The sequence below is a fragment of the Myotis myotis genome, unplaced genomic scaffold (assembly GCF_014108235.1).
Source record: "Myotis myotis isolate mMyoMyo1 unplaced genomic scaffold, mMyoMyo1.p scaffold_m19_p_2, whole genome shotgun sequence".
Taxonomy (NCBI): domain Eukaryota; kingdom Metazoa; phylum Chordata; class Mammalia; order Chiroptera; family Vespertilionidae; genus Myotis; species Myotis myotis.
The window spans coordinates 163,005,340-163,023,743 of record NW_023416324.1 but is presented as its reverse complement, the minus strand read 5'-3'; the positions used below and the strand labels follow the sequence as shown (position 1 = coordinate 163,023,743).

Below are 18,404 nucleotides of genomic sequence, written 5' to 3'. Positions count from 1 at the left end.
CAAGCAGCACCAGGAGAAGGGGGAAGGCAGCCCCGCAGTGCAGGAGCGCGGGGAGGCCCTTTCCGGGGTGCAGGAGCGGGGGGAGGGGAGCCCACGCTGGCTGCTGCAGCTGTCCGAATTCGGGGACCGCTCCTGGGAGCGCGGGAAGGGGCTTGAAAGTTCGGGGGAGCAGGGCGGGCAGGACTGGGAGAGCTGCGGGCATCTCAGACGGGAGGCGGTGGTTCTAGGAGAGACCCGGACTCGCAGAGAGAGACCCGAGCTGGTGGGGAGGGCACGGCCTGTGGGGCCCCAGGGCCCCGAGGGAGAGGGGCGCCTGGGGGTGCAGGAAGCAAATTGGCTTCCGGGGGTGCAGGAGGGACAGGTGGTGCGGGCTGTCCAGGAAACATTCCTGGACGGGAAGGGGTCCCAGGGGGGAGAGGGGCTCCCTGAGGGGCCCAGGACCCGGAGGCGCCGGCGGAGGAGGAGGTGGTAAGCCACAGGCGGGCTGCCCGGTGCCAGGATCGCTCCAGGGCTGGAGGGAGCACAGGATGTAGGGGTTTGAGGAGTGGGGAGCAGAAGAGCGCTGTGAACCTGGGAGCGTTGGAAGCGACTGCCTGAGAGCAGGCTGTGCCCTGCTGGATCCTCTCCTGCCACCCCAGCTTGGACATCATCAAAGCAGTGTCTGCGGAGAGGCAGCAGGAGGTAAGGAAGCCCACTTCTGCTCTCCGCCGTAATTGGGGTGTTTGGAAGCCGGGAGGCTGCGGTCACCCCGGGGGAGGGTGCTCTCCAAACCGCCCTTGTTCACTGCCCCGTGCTTAAACCTGGGGAGGGAGGAAGACGGTGCAGCTTTCCACAGCGAGGCCGAACCCCGCCCCCCCCCAGTACCCTGCATGCCAACTAGAGTGATGGGGCATTTCCTTAGAGTCTAGACTGGAGGTGAGACTGGGTGGCTGCCAGGCCTGGGCAGGAGGAAGGGAGGGGTAGCCACGGGCTGAGCTTGCAGAGGAGGCCGCCATCCCTCCACCTGTCTGCCTTTGGAGATAGGGGTGCCTCCATGCCGGAGCTGGGATGGTGCAATCAGCATGGGTTGTTGCCTCAAGTCCTTACAACACATTCCGAAAAAAGGGAAGAGGGCAGCATTGTGTTAACAGGACCTTATCTTGTGTAGCAGCCCGTGACTTGGGCACGAGCCTGACCTGCTCCCGCCACACCTTCTTGTCACAGCTGATTAATGTGGAGGGCCCAGGGCCAAGGATGGATAGTGGGCAGGAGGGTGGAGAGCTACTGGGTAGGCTGTCTGTCTCCTGGAGGACCCCAGCCTGAAAGGGGTGGGAGAGGACAGGATACCTACAGCATTGGACTCTGGGCATCCTTTGTGGCCCAGACCTCAGCCCTCGCCTGTGGAGGTGGGCAGATGGTCAGCTGTGGCATCATGGGTTCGGTACCAGCTGAAGCCAGCTCCTAGGCCAGCCTAGAGGTGGGGTTTGCAGCGGTCGGGGCTAGATTTGTGTTGATTCCTTCATGGCCCCGGGTGTCAGGCCTTCTCATTCCTGCCCCTGGGGCTTGGTTGGCCAGCATATGGGCTTTATTCTCCTAGGGCTGCTCACCTCTTATCTGGTACTGTCTGGGTTTTTGCTTCTCTAGACCTTGGGGACTGGGAGATGGTGTGCAGAATTGCAGCTTGCTGCAGGGCCTTTAGCTGGGACCAATCTCTGCCCCAGCCCGAGGTGTGGCTCTAAGTCACATGGCCCCCAGGCTCCTGTCTGAAGCAGACAGGGTAGAAATTGTTGGGACTGGGGAGTGGTGGTGACTTCCTAGGTAGGCAGCCCCTGGGACTGTGCTGGAGGAGCCGGTTAGCCTGCTCCTCAATCAAACCCAAACTTGTCTGTCAGCTTCATCCCACGCCTGCCTGTCTCACTGCCACCCCAAATACTTACGTACCTGAACTTCAGGTGCTGTGTCCAGGGTGCCTGGCTCTTCTGGGATAGCCAGACTTGTTCTGTCTCTCTGGCTTCAGTGCATAAAATTGTCTGTTCTAGCCCTAGCCGGTTTGGCTCAGTGGATAGAGTGTCTGCCCGCAGATTGAAGTGTCCCGGGTTTGATTCCGGTCAAGGGCATGTACCTGGATTGTAGGCTGGATCCCTGGCCCTGGTCGGGTCTCCAGTGGGAGGCAATCTATCTACCAGTATGTGTCTTTCTCACATCGATATTTCTCTCTCTCTGTGGGAGGCAATCAATCTGTGTGTCTTTCTCACATCGATGTTTCCCTATTTCTCCCTCCCTCTCTCTCTAAATCGATGGGAAAACATCCTTGGGTGAGGATTAACAACAATAACAAAAGTTGTTCTAAACGTACACATAAGCACACATCTTCACTTATTTCAAGTCCCCTTTTTTGAATTTGTGGTAGATGAAGATGAAGAGGAAGGCTTTGCCAGATCTGGGTTTAGATTACGTATGAGCTATATAACCTCCTGGGGCAAGATAACACCTTTGGGTTTCGATTTCCTTTTCCTGTGTGGTGGGCCATGCTTTTCCCAGTGTCTTTTTAAAAAAAAAATTTTTTTTTTATTGATTTTAGAGAGGAAGGGAGGAGAGAGAAATAGAAACATCAATAATGAGAGAGAATCATTGATTGGCTGCCTCCTGCACACCCCACACTGGGGATAGAGTCCGAAACCTGGGCATATGCCCTGACCAAATTGAACTGTGACCTCCTGGTCCATAGGTCAGTGCTCAACCACTGAGCATGCTAGCTCCCCACAGTGTCTTGAGTGCTGAGGGCTCAGTCCCTGCTTTGTCAGTCTGGTGCCCCCTCCCCGGGAGCTCTGGTTGGCAGATGTTGGGGAGGAGGGGCCAGTGCTTCCAGACCTTTTACTCTAGGCCAAAAGCCCACAATTATCCCCCTGCTCTATGCTGTATTCTGGAACATGAAGTGCTTTTTTGTTTGTTTTTAATAGTAGTTTTATTGAGGTGTAATGATCCTATATAGTAAAAAGCTAATATGCAAATTGTCCCCTTGGACTGGGAGTTCAACTGGGAGTTTGACAAGGGGGCGGGGCCGGCCAACTCCTCGTGGCCCCTCCCCCCTGCCGGCCTGGCCCCATCGCCCAGATCGGGGCAGGCTGGACCCCACCCATGCACGAATTCGTGCACCGGGCCTCTAGTATAAGATAAGTGGAAATATTTAAAACATAATTTAATGTTTTAGTATATGTTTGTATCTGTGAAGCCACACCACAGTCAGGATAATGAGCATACCCATTATTCCCAAACTCCCAAAAGTTTTGTAATCCTTCCATCCCACACCTCCTTTGCCATCCCCCTTCCCCAGGTAACAGACTGGTTTGCTGTCACTATACATTAGTTGACATTACCCAGAATTTTATGTAACTGGAACCATACAGCATGAGCTCTTTTTTTGCCTGTTTTTTTTTTTCACTCACTATGATTATTTTGAGATTCATCCATGTTGTTTTAATGCCGGTGGTCTTGATCCGGCATCAAGAAGGGTTCAGCAATCTGGAGAAGGCGTTGTGCGTAAATTAAATAAGAGTCCAGAGAGGAAACATAATTTTGAAAGACATTATGGGGAGTCAGAGAAGACTTAGCTAAAGGAACTAAGTTCTCCTCGTCTCAGGACCCCTTGCTTTTTATTAACACAAATTGTCCTAAGATGAGGTAAACACATCAAAGGGTTGGGTTTCCTATACACAGTCCATTGTCAGATTGGGGAATTGCCTACGGCTGTTCAGGTGTTGGCCAGTAGGAGGCAATAACACGTAGATTGAGATGCCCTGAGCTGTCTGGCAGCAAGCAATCAATTTAATGCATCCTTTTCAGGTTTGGGGAAATGCCCTCCGCCATCTCCAGATGATTCAGCCCTGCTGACACGCTGGAACTGGCTTCCAGCATTGTTTTGAATATCAATAGCACATTCCTTTTCATTGCTGAGTAGTATTCCATTGTATGTATACACCACAGTCTGTTTATTCATTCTCATATCAATGGGTTGTTTTCAGGTTTTTTAAAAAAATATATTTTTATTGATTTCAGAGAGGAAGGGAGAGGGAGAGGAAGAGAGAGAGAAACATCAATGATGAGAGAGAATCATTGATTGACTGCCTCCTGCATACCCCCTACTGGGAATCGAGTCCACAACCCAGGCATATACCCTTGACCGGAATTGAACCTGTGGTCCTTCAGTCCCCAGGCTGACGAGCCTATCCACTGAGCCACACTGGCTAGCGCTGTTTTCAGTTTTTGGTTATTACAATAAACCCTCGATTTTGTGGACCTCTATTTAATGGACAAAATTTCTGGTCCATATATCATGTGGAAATTAACATCCTGTTAATTTAAAAATGCTTTTAACTAAGATTTGCTTATAATTAAATTAACAGGGTTTTTTTTGTTATTAATATTCACTGTTTTTAACAAATTTTAGGGAATAGGCCATATGTTGGAAAAACGCTAGTGTGATTTTGCCGACATAAATATTACATATCTACAACTATCGTCTACATATTTAAGTCTAAGAGTCACTGCTCATAAAGTGTTCAGTGAATGATTAGCACATGATTACACAGCATTTCATGCCATTATTGGTTCTGTTGTCACATGGCGTGACTTTCTGCAGCAGTTTTCTTTTTTTTTCTTGTTAATCCTCACCCGAGGATATTTTTTCCATTAATGTTTTTTAGAGAAAAGGGGAGAGAGAAAGAGAAAAAGAGAAAGAAACATTGATGTGAGAGAGACACATTGATTGGTTGCCTCCTGCACGTGCCCCAACTGGGTCTGGGGATCCAACCTCCAACCCAAGTATGTGCCCTTGCTGGGAATTAAACCCATGATCCTTCCATGTATGGGCCAACGCTCTAACAACTGAGCCACAGTGGCCAGGGTTTTTTTAAATAATATTTTTTGTTGTTTTTAAAACATTTTTATTGATTTCAGAGAGGAAGGCAGAGGGAGAGAGATAGGAACATCAATGATGAGAGATAATCATGGATTGGCTGCCTCCTACACAGCCCCCTTTGGGGATTGAGCCCACAACCCTGGCATGTGCCCTTGATCAGGAATCGAACTGTGACCTTCTGGTTCTTAGGTCAATGCTCAACTTCTGAGCCACACAGCGGGCTCTGCAGCAATATTAATGGCTGCCAGCCACCAAATATTCAGATGGCCACCCTATGCTCAGATGTGCACTAAGCCACTCCCCAGCCATGTGCATTTGTTTACTCATGGTGACTGGTGAATGCACATATTTACTGGACCTATTCAATATACATTTAAAATTACTTTTCATACATACTTAATTACACAAACATGTCTACATAAATAAAAACTGGTAAACTAATTTGTCAATTTTTTAACATATGCATTCTGAAAACCTACTTTATTATATAACTAGAGGCCCAGTGCACAAAATTCGTGCACTGGGGGGAGGGATTGTCCCTCAGCCCAGCCTGCACCCTCTCAAATCTGGGATCCCTTGGGGTATGTCCGATTGCCGGTTTAGGCCTGATCCCTGTGGGACAGTGTTCAAGATCTCCCAACCGCTCGCCTGTCTGCCTGCCTGATCACCCCCTAACCACTCTCCTTCCAGCCTGATTGACGCCTAACTGCTCCCCTGCCAGTCCGATTGCTCCCAACTGCCCTCTCCTGACAGCCCAATCTCCCCCAACCCCTCTTCCCTGTTGGCCCAGTTGCCCCTAACTGCCCTTCCCTGTAGGCCTGGTCCCCCCAACTGCCCTCCCCTGCTGGCCTGGTCGCCCCCAACTGCCCTCCCCTGCAGGCCTGGTCACCCCCAACTGCCCTCCCCTGCTGGCCTGATTGCCCACAACTGCCCTCCCCTGCCAGCCTGGTTGCCCCCAACTGCCCTCCCCTGCCGGCCTGATTGCCCACAACTGCCCTCCCCTGCCAGACATATTGTGACCACATGGGGGTGGCCATCTTGTGCGATGGCATGATGGTCAATTTGCTTATCACCCCTTTATTATATAGGACTAGAGGCCCTGTGCACGATTCATGCACCAGTGGGGTCCCTTGGCCTGGGCTGTGAGGATTGGGCTGAAACTGGCTGTCTGACATCCCCTGAGGAGTCCCAGATTGTGAGAGGGTGGTTCTCGGGTGACAAACCCTGAAATCGGGCTCCCTTCTCTCTAGTTCTGGGTGCATCACCCAAGAACTGCAGCTGCCAAGTCACCGCAGCTTGGCAGCTTCTGAATTGAGTGTCTGCCTCCTGGTGGTCATTGCACGTCATAGCTGCTGGTTGGAGCATCTGCCTCCTGGTGGTCATTGTATGTCATAGCTACTGGTCAGACAGTCAAATGGTCAGATGGTCACTTAGGCTTTTATATATATAGATTGCCAGCGCGTGTCACATGTACCAGTCACTTGGTCAGATGGATGGACAGTCAGTCACTTAGCCTTTTATGTATATAGATTAGAGGCCTGGTACACGGATTTGTGCACATTGAAAGGAAATTAATTAGAAGGTGGCTGGTGGGGGGTGGGACTGGGCAAGATGGGCTGGACACACCCTGGAGCCAACCTCCCTCGGTCCCTCCCCTGCCAGCCGCACCTGGGGCGGCGCTTGGGCTAGAAGGGCGTCTGTGAAGTGAGCAGGGTCCCTCCAACAGGTGGGGTTTCTCGGCCTGGCCTGTGGGGATCGGGCCGAAACTGGCTCTCCGACATCACCTGAGGGGTCCCAGATTGGGAGAGGGTGGTTCTTAGGTGATGAACCCTGGAATCAGGCTCCCTCTTCTTGGTTCAAGGTACATCACCCAAGAACCGCAGCTGCCAAGTCACTGCAGCTAGGCAGCTGCTGCATTGAGCATCTGCCCCCTGGTGGTCAGTGTGCATCTTAGCTACCAGTTGGACGGTCGGACAGTCACTTAGTCTTTTATATATATAGATGGACTTTCAGTTTAACAGGCACCCCCTTGCCCAAATTAATCTGTTATATTGAGGATCGAGGTTTTCCTGTACAAATAAAACTATGAGCATTTGTTGAAGTTTTTTTATGGACCAATGCTTTTTATTTCTCTTGGGTACATCCTTAGGACTAGAATGGTTGGATCATATGGTAGAACTGCCAAACTGTTTTCAAAGTGGTTGTACCATTTTACATACCCACCGGTTGTGTGTGAAAGTTCTAGTTTGTCCACTTCTTTGTCAACACTTGGTCTCTAATTTGAGACATTCTAATAGGTCTGTAGTTGTATCTCATTGTGGTTTTAATTTGCATTTTCCTAATGACTAATGTCATTGAACATCTTTTCATGCTCTTATTCATCATCTTTATATCTTTAGTGATATGTCTTCAAATTGTTTGCCCATTTTTTAATTGTATGGATTTTTTTTCCCCCATATTGAGTTTTGAGAACTCAAATGTATAAACATTCTGAATACAAGCCTTTTTATTGGATATGTGATTTGCAAATATTTTCTTCCAATCTCTGGCTTACATTTTAATTCTCTTAATAGTGTCTTTTGAAGAGCAGAAGTTTTAAATTTTAATGAATTCTAATTTATGAACTTGTTTGTTTGGTTTTTATGGATTGTGCTTTTAGTGTGATGAAGAAGAAACCTTTGCCTAACCCGGGGTGGGCAAACTTTTTGACTCGAGGGCCACAATGGGTTCTCAAACTGGACCGGAGGGCCAGAACAAAAGCATGGATAGAGTGTTTGTGTGAACTAAGATGAATTCAAAGTAAACATCATTACATAAAAGGGTATGGACTTTTTTTTTTTAGTTTTATTCATTTCAAACGGGCCGGATCCAGCCCGCGGGCCGTAGTTTGCCCATGGCTGGCCTAACCCAAAGCACTGTGGTTTGCTCTTATGTTTTCTTCTACAAGTTTTATGGTTATGGGTTTTACATTTAGGTCTCTGCTCCATTTGGGGTTAATTATTGTATATGGTGTAAGGTATGAATTGAAATTCAGTTTCTTATGTGTGGAGATCCAGTTCTTCCAGCACCATTTCTTGAAAAGACTTGTCTCTTTATGGAGTTGCCTTTGCACCTTTGTCAAAAATCAGTTGTCTGGCCTGACCAGTGTGGCTTAGCAGTTGAGCATCAACCTATGAACCAGGAAGTCATGGTTTGATTCCCAGTCAGGGCACATGCGGGATTATGGGCTCAATCCCCAGTGGGGGCCATGTAGGAGGTAGCGGATCAGTGATTCTCATTGATGTTTCTATCTCTCTCTCCCTCTCCTTTCCTCTCTGAAATCAGTAAAAAAATATTTTTTTAAAAATCTTTATATGTGTAGATCTAATTCTGGGCTCTGTTTTGTTCCATTGATCTGTTGGTGTATCTTTATCCCATTATTTTTTTTTTTTTTTTAAATATATTCTATTGATTTTTTACAGAGAGGAAGGGAGAGAGATAGAGAATTAGAAACATCGATAGGAGAGAAACATCAATCAGCTGCCTCCTGCACACCTCCCACTGGGGATGTGCCCGCAACCAAGGTACATGCCCTTGACCGGAATCGAACCTGGGACCTTTCAGTCCACAGGCCGACGCTCCATCCACTGAGCCAAACCGGTTAGGGCAATCCCATTATCTTGATCACTGTAGATTTATAGTAAGTGTTGATATCAGGGTAAGATCTTGAACATTGTCCTTCTTTTTCAAAATTGCTTTAGTTGTTTAGGTTCTTAGCATTTCCATATGCATTTTAGAATCAATTTATTAATTTCTACAAAACAAAACAAAAACAAAACCTACTGGGATTTTTATTGGGGTTGTATTGAATCTATAGGTTAATTTGGGAAGAATTGACATCTTAGCAGCATTGAACTTTCTGACCCATGAATACCATAGGTCTCTGTATTTATTTAGATTTTTAAGAATTTCACCAATGGTATATAGTCTACAATGTATACATCTTTCACATCTTTTGTCAAATATATCCGTGAGTATTAACATATTTTTGGTGCCATTGTACATGGTACTTTTTTATGGTGTTTGATTTTTTATTTTAAAATTTTTTATTTAGCTTAATTATGGTAAAACTAGAGGACCGATGCATGAAATTCATGCAAGAGTAGGCCTTCACAGCCACAGCTGCCTGGATCCTTCCCTCCCAGCCATGGCTGCAGCCCCAGCTTCATCCTGGAAGGACATCCGGAAGGACGTCCAGTCTAATTTGCATATTATGCTTTTATTATTATAGATATACATAACATAAAATATACTATTTTAACCATTTCTAAGTGTATAGTTCAGTATTGTTAGGTAAATTCATATTGTTGTACAAACATCACCATCCATCTTCTTAATATTTTTCATCTTGTAAAACTGAAACTCTGTACCTATTAAACACTGACTCTCCCCCTGGCTGTTATGGCTCAGTGATTGAGCATCGACCCACGAACCAAGAGGTCGCTGGTTTGATTCCTAGTCAGGGCACATGCCCGGGTTTCAGGCTCATTCCCGAGTATGGAATGTGCAGGAGGCAGCTGATTGATGTTTCTCTTCTCTTGCATCCATGTTTCTATCTCTCCCTCTCCCTTCCTCTCTCTCAAACAAACACACTCCAAAACAGTGACTCTCTATTCAGTATTTAACCTTTTTTCGCTTACCATAATGTATTCAAGGTTCATCTATGTTGTAGCATGTGTCAGAATTTCCTTCTTTTTTAAGGTTGAATAATAATCTATCATATGAATATTCTATATTTTGTTGATTCATTCATAGATGGTTGCTTCTTAACTTTTGGTTGTTAGTAATGCTGCTATAAGATGGTGTTACTTTTTAAATTTTGGTTTCCAATTGTTTGTTGCTAGTATATATGAATACAATTGATTTTTGTATATTAATATTGAGTCCTGCCAGCTTGCTAACCTGACTTATTCTAGTAGCTTTTTTGTAGCTTCCATTGGATTTTATATATAGACTGTGATGTCATCTGCTAATAAAGACAGTTTTACTTCTTCCTTTGTAATCTTTATGCCTAATTATATCCTCTAGTATTATGTTGAATAGAACGTTAGATTTCCTGGTCCTGATCTTCAGGGAAAAGCATTCAGTCTTTCCCAATTACTCATGATGTCAGCTGTCGGTTTTTCATATATGACCTTGATCAGGTGAAGGACCTCACTTCTATTCCTGAGATTTTTTAATAGGAAAGGATGTTGGATTTTGTCAAATGCTTTTTTGTGTGTTTATCAAAATGATCTATTTTAGGTTTCTAAAATGTTGAATTACATTGATAGATTTTTAAATGTTATAACAACCTTACATTCCTGAGACAAACTCCACTTGGTCGCGATGTGTTATTCTTTATATATATTGTTGAATTCTGTTTGCTAAGTACATATTTGTTAAGAATTTTTGCACCTATGTTTATGAGGATAGTTTTTTTGTAATGTCTACAGGATTTATAATATACATCTTTAACTTATTATAGTCTGCCTCCAAGTGATATTAGTAGTATATTTTTATTTCTCTCCTTTCTTTGTGCTGTTATTGTTAAAAATTATACATGTTATAGACACCATACTACATTGATATTATTTTTGTTTGAACAGTCAATTTATCTTTTGAAGTAATTAAACAATAAGAAAAATATCTTAACTATTTACCCATGTAGTTGCTATTTCCAATGCTGCTCATTTCTTTGCAGAGATCCATATTTCTATATGGTATTATTTTCCTTTATCTGAAGGACCTTAACATTTACTGTAGTGTAGGTTTGTCTACTGATGCTGAATTCTTTCAGCTTTTATATGTTTAAAAAGTTTATTTAGCCTTTATTTTAAAAATATATTTTGCCTTTCTGATCTGCCATCTGTGGTGGAATCAAGGCCAAGATGCAGATTTTCATGAAAACCCTTATGGGGGAGAACATCACTCTCGAGGTTGAATCCTTGGACACAATAAAAAAGGTAAAGGCCAAGATCCAGAATAAGGAAGGAATTCCTCCTGATCAGCAAAGACTGATCTTTGCTGGCAAGCAACTGGAAGATGGATATCCTTTGTCTGACTACAACATTCCAAAGGAGTCTATTCTTCATCTTGTGTTGAAACTTCGTAGTCGTGCTAAGACAAGGAAGAGGAAGTCTTAAATACCACTCCCCAGAAGAATGAACATAAGAGAAAAAAGGTTAAGCTGGCTGTCCTGAAGTACTACCAAGTGGATGAGAATGGCAAAATCAGTTGCCTTCGTTGGGAGTGCTGTTTAGATGAATGCTGGAGTTTTTATGGCCAGCCACTTTGACAGACATTGTGGCAAATGTTGTCTGAACTATTGCTTCAACAAGCCAGGAGACAAGTAATTGTATATGGGTTAATAAAAGACATGAACTAACAACAACAAAAAATTTCCATTGAAATAGAATTCTAGTTAATTTTTTCTTCCAGTACTTTAATGATGTTGTACCATTGTCTTCTCATTTCTATTGTTTCTGCAAGAAATGTGCTGTCATCTTTATCTTTTTCTCTCTCTCTCTCTTTTTTAAAATATATACTTTATTGATTTTTTACAGAGAGAAGGGAGAGGGATAGAGAGTTAGAAACATCGATGAGAGAGAAACATCAGTCAGCTGCCTCCTGCACACCCCCTACTGGGGATGTGCCTGCAACCAAGGTACATGCCCTTGCCCGGAATCGAACCTGGGACCCTTCAATCCGCAGGCTGACGCTCTGTCCACTGAGCCCAACCGGTTAGGGCTATCTTTCTTTCTCTTTATGCTACGTTTCTCCCTCGCCTTCCCCAGCTACTTTTTAAGATTTTCACTTTATCATTGATTTTGAGCAGTTTGATTATGATATGTGTTTGTGTAGTTTCCTTCACGTGCCTTGTACTGGGAGTTCACTGAACTTCTTGAGTCCGAGGGCTTAGTTTTCATCAAATTTGGAAAATTTCAGCCATAAGTCCTTTAAATATTTTTTCTGTTCCCAATTTTCTGTCTCCTTTCGTTAAGCACTCTAATTACATGCACGTTAGGCCACTTGACATTGTCCCACTGCCCATGGATGCTTTGTTCATTTAAAAAGGAATCTCTTTTTTCCTCTGTTTCATTTTGGAATTTCTAGTACTGTGTCTTCAAGTTTTTCTTCTGCAGTGTCCAATCTGCCTCTGATTCCGTTCAGTTTATATTTTCATCTCATCATGTGTAGTTCTTATTCTAGAAGTTCAATTATAGTCTTTTTAAAAATATGGTTATAATAATTGTTTTCATGTCTTTGTCTACTAATTCTAATGTGTGTCAGTTTTGGGTTGGTTTTGATTGATTGCCTTTTTTCCTTATTATGGATTATAGGTTTTTGTATGCCTACTAATTTTTTATTGGTTGCCAGACGGTGTGAATGTTCTTGTTGATTGCTGTGTATTAAATATGCTTGAGCTTTGTTCAGGGATATAGTTAAGTGATTTGGAAGTAGTGTGATCCTCTTGGGTCTTGTTTTTAAGATTTGTTAAGTGGGACCAGAGCTGTGCTCAGTCTAGGGCTAATAATTCCCCACTGCTGAGGCAAGACCCGTTTGTATATTTTACTCAATGCCTAGCTTTTCCAACCTGTTAGGAATAGGCACTTTTCCCAGACTTGTGTGTACCAGGCACTATTACTTCTATCCTTTTGAGTGTTTTTCCTCCCAGCCTTGGGTAGTTTCTGTACATTCATGTGATGATCAGAACTCAGCTGAATATTTGAGGGGGCCCTTCAGAGACCTTTATGGTGCCCTCTCTTTTCTGATGATCTGCTCTGTGAACTCTGGCCACATGAGTATCCCCACACTCAGCTCCATCTCCACAACTAAGGGAGTCTTTTGGAGTCTGACTGGTTCCCTTCCCTGGGCTGTAGTTTGGAAACCCAACTGTAGGGCTGAGGTCCTTTGTTTCCTGTCTCATGGGTATTACTGTCTTTTGTTTCCTGAGATCTGATATCTTTAAAACCATTTTGTATATTTTATCTATTTCTCTGTTATTGTTATTTCAGTCAGGAAATTAAATCTGGTCTTTATTATTCCATCTTGGTCCAAGATGAGGATTTGACTTTAATTCCCTCATTCCCACCTTCCCACCTTTTAATGTTTCCCATCTTTCAGTCCATCCACTCTAGGTATATCTCGTTTTTTTTCCTTCACTCTACTGTCCGAGTTTACATTGTTATGGTATAATAAACTATAATGACTTTCCCTTCCCTGCACCACTTTTTGCTCTCCCTGGAGTTGGTTTTTCTGTTTGCTTAATTTTCTATGTATCTTTCAATGAGTCGAACTCTCCAGCCACTGTCTAAATTTATCAAGATGGTATTTTCCATTCGGTATTCTATCAGAGCCATCTTTCTGAAGAGGTTTCAGGGCCTTGTGTCCTGGAGCAGCATGGACTGGTTGCTTTCTATCATGATGCTTAGCTGTCCTCTTGGGATCTCTCTCCAGCATCCTGGGCATTTCCTTCCCAGCCCTTCTGTGTTAGGGTCTTCTGTTTCCTGTATCTTGTGTCTTCTCCTTTGTTGGTTTACTCAGTAGTTTTAGTAGAACACATCCTCTCAACTGTCACAGGCCCATCTGCTTTCCAGCTTCCAAAGTTTTGTTGTGGGTTGTCTCTACTGTTCTTATCCTTGGGGACTTCTGCCTTTCAAAAATTTCTCCTTTTTAAATTGTAATATTGGTAGAGTTTTGGGAAGGAGTGAAATTATGTGCATGTTTGCAATCTACAGTCTTCTCTACAGTGGTTCTCAACCTTCTGGCCCTTTAAATACAGTTCCTCATGTTGTGACCCAACCATAAAATTATTTTCGTTGCTACTTCATAACTGTAATGTTGCTACTGTTATGAATCGTAATGTAAATATCTGATATGCAGGATGGTCTTAGGCGACCCCTGTGAAAGGGTCGTTTGACTGCCAAAGGGTTCGCGACCCACAGGTTGAGAACCGCTGTCTTAGAACGTTTATTCCCTCTTTAACCTTAGAGAATCCATGAATTCATTCAGTATCCAGCGTACATTTAATGAATAAGACCCGGCTCTATCCACCATGGGCCTGCATCCTTGAGCCAAGCAATGAAGTGTACAGAATTCTGGCTTCATTTCTTACTTTCTGGGTGATCATGGCCACCTCTTCAGAGCTAGTGTTCTTATCTGTAAAATGGGAATAATGTAGTAAGGGGTGGGGGTTTAAATCGGCCAATGGAAATAAAGCTTTTAGTAAAGAACCTGCACATAACCTGGGTTTTCTTGAGAGTCCAGACTGTGACTTCTCCGTTATACTTCCCCCAAATCCTAGGCCGAGGTGAAAACATAGTAGGTATGTGAGTGACTGAGGAGGGGCGTAGGGTGAGAGGTTTGGCTTGGTCTCTCCTTTAAGCAGTTACACATCCTGAATAACCAACTGAAGACTAGCTGGAGAGAACCCTGATAACCAAGGCCAGAAAGTGGAGACCACACAGAGACTGGTAGGAAGGGCAGAGGCAGGAAAGGCTGGCTGGGAACCCATAGATACCTGAAGTTCCAGGAAGAGAGATCTCAGCTGTCGGGGGCTGCCACTGAGAACTCTTGGGTCTACCTCTGGAGGAACCTGAAGCCAAGGGCCTCAGCGGGTATGAGAACACTGGGTTCTTCTTATCTCTGCCTTTCCTCTGTGTGCTGTCTCCTAATGAGTTAGGGTTTCCTCTCTGGGCCCCTGGCCTTTACTAGTCCCTGATCTTGGCAGGGCTGCTCCTCCTCCATGGTCAGAAGAGAATTACCATCACTCTGAATTGTTGACCTCCCCCAGCTCCTGGAGATTCATTCCCTATGACAGGTTCTTAAGTGCCTTGGACTGGGAAAGTCCCTTCCAACTTAGGGTCTTGGTTTCTCTATTGCTAAAATGGGTGGGCAGGATATGGTGGGATTTATGGTATCTTAAATATCTTGAAGTCCCTGACATTTCTCTCCCAGGTTCAGACCCTTCGTCTCCTGGGCCCGGCAGCCTGCTCTGCACTGGATGGACCTAGCTCCTGGGGTTCTGTTGTAACATGGGGATGAGCAGTCCCCCTAGCAGAGTAAATGATTTACAATACACAGCTCTGGCTTTCCCCACCCCACCTCCAGGGCCCAACAATAGGCCACTTCAGCTCTAGGCTCTCCCCAGGGGTGGGGGTGGGGTGAGGCCTGAGCCAGAATGCGGGTGACTAGCTGGGCGTCCTCTGCCCAGCCCTGGAAGAGCTCTGGGAGTGCCGGGCTGCTGGAACTGCATCCTTCCCTTGCTCTGAGACACTGCGGGGCCTTGGTGCCATGCTGGTGTCTGGGCCAGAGGATTGGCATGGTGTGCATAAGACCCAGGCAGCTGCAGGAATTTACCCTGTCTCTTGAGTGGTGTTTGTGTTGCGGGGAGAGGAGTGCTTCAGGAATGCATTAGGGCTCTCAGTGTCCTGTCTCGGAGTGTCAGGATTGGCACGCCAGTCTCTAGCTGGTGGAGCATGAAACAGTTACAAAATACTTTCAAGGCCAAGTTGGTACATGTGGGGAGGTGTTGAATTCAGTGTTGGTCTGTGTCATGATGTTTAGTCAGATCCTTTCCTCTCTGAAGATCCTTACACCTCTTTCTCCATTGTGGTCTAAGGAGATGAGGCATAGGAGGGCCGCTCTGTCTGATGTATCTGCCTCTGCTTCTGTGCCCTGCCTTTCCTCCCTGTCACTCCCCTTTCCCCTTTGGGTCCCCCCCCTCCCTCTTTCCCGCTTCCCCCGTCTCTTCCTCTCTTCCCTGTCCCTTTCTCTCTCCTCCATTGAGAAGGCCTTCCTGAGAAGGGAAGGCCAGTGCAAGACTCCCCTTCTGCCTGAGTGACCAGCCATGTTGTCCCTGGGGCTGAAGTGGCTTTGTGGGAGCAGAGTAGCTTAGTGGGCCTGGGACAGGAGGGGCTGTAATGAGTTTGGCAGCCCCTCTTTCCATGAAGGTGCTTGCTTTACTGGATTTGAAAACATGGAGACATTTGAAGGGAAATGGTAAGAGATGGAGTTGGACAAATAGACAAGGAGTGGATCCTGAAGGGCCTTGTATTTGGTTCAAGAGGAGCTACAGAAAGCTTTAAGCAGGGAAGGGACTTCAGATCTGTGCTGAGATGACAATAGTAACAATAGGCAACTGTGTGCCAGGTGCTGTGCTAAGTATGCCATTCATGATCTCATTGAATCTACACTCTATAAAGGAGGTATTATTTATCCCCATTTTACAGATGAGGAAATTGAGGCTTAGAGGGTAAGTCATTTGTCCAAAAGTTGTCCAACTAGAAAGTGACGGAGCCAGGATTTCAGCCCAGGCCTGCCTGCATTTTGATCCTAGATCCCAGTGGTATTGATGGGAGGAATCATAAAGAGGCAGAAACAAGATTTTGTGGCCTGCCTAGGGAAGGTAGGATGGCTGTGGGGGCCAGGAGTGAGGTTTCTAGCTTGGGTGCTGGTGTTGGCTTGTGATTTTCAATCAGAATACAGGGGCACCCATGAGCTAGGTTTAAATGGTTAATGATGAGCTCAGTCTGGACATGCAGAACTTGTGGTACCTACCTACGCGGCCTCCTGGTGGGGCTGTCCTGTAATGTGTAGAAATGTGGGTCTAGAGCAGTGATGGCGAACCTATGACACGCGTGTCAGAGGTGACACGAGAACTCATTTTTTTGGTTGATTTTTCTTTGTTAAATGGCATTTAAATATATAAAATAAATATCAAAAATATAAATCTTTGTTTTACTATGGTTGCAGATATCAAAAAATTTCTATATGTGACACGGCACCAGAGTTAAGTTAGGGTTTTTCAAAATGCTGACACGCCGAGCTCAAAGGGTTCTCCATCACTGGTCTAGAGCTTCAGGAACTCGGGAACAGAGACAGATAGCTCTTGGTGGTAATTGGAGTTCTAGGAGGAGAGGTGATGACCCACGAACAGAACATCCATCTAGAAGGGAGAGTTCAAAAGTCTTAGGAAACACCAACAGTTAACGAGAAGGGCGAAGAGGCTCTAGGGCTGGACTCAGGGCCTGCGGGCCCAGCACTGCTGCCAAGTATGCCTCAGCCTTGCCAGTCCTCAGGCTCTCAGATGCCAAGCTCCCCTGGGAGGGAGTGGGCTGCTGTGTCCTGGAGATGGAGAGGGTGTGAACAGCCATGGTATGTATCTGAATCATCCCCTTCTCTCCTTTGGCCCCTGGCCAGCCTCCTCCTCAAACCAGTATGATGTCAGACCTGGGCTGACCTGAAGGTGTGGGGTTGCCTAATGCAGTTCCCTCTGGGATGAGGACCTGAGGGAACCAGCCTGGCCTTGATCCAGAAGCTTGGGCCCTGCTCACAGAGGGTGAGTTGAGGCTGCCTGGGCTTGGTGGGACTGACATGTAAGGCAAGATAATCCTCTGGCTGAGAGAGGCGCTACCCGCATTACCCAATATGTTGTTTTTCCTCTAGGGCTTGGAGAAGAGGGAGGGCAGAGGTGGCAGAGGGCTGGCTTGGAGGTGGGATTGGCATATATTCCCGAGAATACGGTAGATTGTTTTGGAAAAATCCTCTTGGCCGGAAATTACATGTCACGTCTGCTCCTCAGTATGGATTTGTCACTTCACTGATGCTGTTGGAGAGGCTGGGGGGGCGGGGGGTGTCAACAGCAGATTCCGGGCTACTCCCGGCGGCCTTTTAGAAATATGGGGGCAGGTTACAGACCAGAGAGGTGTGCGAGTGGGCGGGATTCCCCAAATCCTAGAGGCAGATTGGATCTGTGGCTATCTTTATGACAAGACGGCAGGGGCCTTACAGGGGAGGAGGAAGGGAGAGAAAAGCAGGAGGGCGGAATGGTTTGGATCAGACCCTTCACCCAACCAGGAGTAGAAAGAACGGGCCTGGCATTTTCAGCCTCTTTCTCCACAGCCATCTGACTCGGGGTTCTTGCAGCTACTCCCAAAACTAGTTTCTGTCGTAGCTGCAGTAAGACGCAGAGGAGCTTCTGCCTCGCATAAACCGCTGCCTGGCAGGGGCATACTTAGGGTTGCCACGGAGCTTGTGAGGAGGGAAAACTCACCTAGTGCCCGCCTGGGATCTGCCTCACTCTGGAGGTTGAGTGTGTGGCCGGGTGTCTCAGCATCTCTCTCCTCCTCGGCCCCAACCCTAAAAGGGGTGAAGTTCCCTGAGCTCAGCCGTAAATACCTGTTACTGTGGAGTCAGTGGATGCTTCAGATGCCAGCAAAATGAGAGGGTGTGTGTTCGCCTCGGAGCCCTGGGGGCTGGCGGGGAGGAGGAGCCTCTGCAGTGGGCGTCCTGCCAGCTGTGGCCTCACCTGGATGCTGGGTGACAGTTCGTGGTGGGCAGGTATCGGAGCAGCTCCTCCGGCAGGCAGTGTGGGCACGCGGGGCGCTCTTCGAGGCCGGAGAGGTCAGCCCCAGCGCTCTGCCCTGCCCTCCCGCGCGCACAGCCCGGGCGATCTGGAGGTCAAGGCCCGGCTACGAAGAGGCGT

At 46.3% G+C, this 18,404-nt stretch overlaps 2 long non-coding RNA genes and 1 pseudogene across 2 annotated transcripts; 1 reads left to right on the top strand and 2 right to left on the bottom strand.

The window, feature by feature from the left end:
* The first annotated feature begins 542 nt into the window (after positions 1-542).
* On the top strand, positions 543-11,487 carry LOC118675418 (annotated as a pseudogene).
* A 2,438-nt stretch (positions 11,488-13,925) lies between these two features.
* Positions 13,926-16,649, bottom strand: LOC118675420. The gene is made up of 2 exons (XR_004973901.1): positions 16,478-16,649; positions 13,926-14,077 (listed from the first exon to the last, which is right to left on the bottom strand). It is a non-coding gene; the product is annotated as an uncharacterized LOC118675420 (long non-coding RNA).
* Positions 16,650-16,654: 5 nt separating this feature from the next.
* On the bottom strand, positions 16,655-18,400 carry LOC118675419. The gene is made up of 3 exons (XR_004973900.1): positions 18,228-18,400; positions 17,973-18,058; positions 16,655-16,865 (listed from the first exon to the last, which is right to left on the bottom strand). It is a non-coding gene; the product is annotated as an uncharacterized LOC118675419 (long non-coding RNA).
* Positions 18,401-18,404: the final 4 nt, after the last annotated feature.